This window comes from Penaeus monodon, chromosome 28, assembly GCF_015228065.2.
Source record: "Penaeus monodon isolate SGIC_2016 chromosome 28, NSTDA_Pmon_1, whole genome shotgun sequence".
Taxonomy (NCBI): domain Eukaryota; kingdom Metazoa; phylum Arthropoda; class Malacostraca; order Decapoda; family Penaeidae; genus Penaeus; species Penaeus monodon.
Genome location: NC_051413.1, coordinates 32,629,117 through 32,630,091, shown reverse-complemented (window position 1 = coordinate 32,630,091; position 975 = coordinate 32,629,117).

The window sequence follows — 975 nt, the reverse complement described above, 5'->3', positions numbered from 1 at the left end:
CAAACATGTACTGTCTATTTAGTCTTATGAATTACATTACCGAAATAAGTGATTGAGAAATGTATTGACACAACATCCTGACTTTGTCCAATATTTTTTTACGTGAAGACTTCAGCTAAACAGTTCTATATATTTTACAATAAGCTTTTGCATATTAATAGCTGATTATTTCAGGCACATGGAATTATAGTGATGTTTTCTAGAATACCATTTTACTGAGGGAAAAGTCATTAGTGAAAGGGAATTTGAGCTCGTTATCCAAGGTAGATAAGAAGCGAACCCGCCAACCATCTTTTCACTCAACGAAAATTAAACACATTATTGAATTATCTATTGCATAAACTCTCGAAAAAAAAAAAATCAACCAGACCAATGATATACATAATTTCCATTTTTCATAATACAGAGTCAAGTCAAACGCATCAGACGAGGAGTAATGCAAAATATCTAGTAAAGTCGACAATGGCAACGTATGAATTTCGGCCAAATGAGTTCCAAAAGATGTAGATAAGCCACAGATAAGCCACGGACCCCGGAGACAAAAATCACTTTTAAATGACTTTGATGTATGGACTTTCTTTTCCTGTGTTGATGGTACCAGATAATTATTATTGTTATTTCTTTCAACAGCTTAGCATTGTACATCTGAATTACGTGTTGCGCACTCTGTCACAGTGCAATATAATTTCGTTACCTGTATACACATTTTAGAATAAAATTAAAGGTAATGCATCACGTTTCACTTTAATACGTTGAAAGAAGAGGAAAAAAATAATAGGAAGTCTTGTTTTTTATGATAGACGAAGAACATATGTTACCAATACCTATACTCAGAAGAATTAGGGATATATTTGTGATTATATTAAATTTGCCAGGAAATGTGATATTCGGGTTGTTAAAGGAACAGATAAATGGCAATCTTAAATGTATGAATTCTATAACTGCCGATAAACATATGAGTTTCCTACATAATAA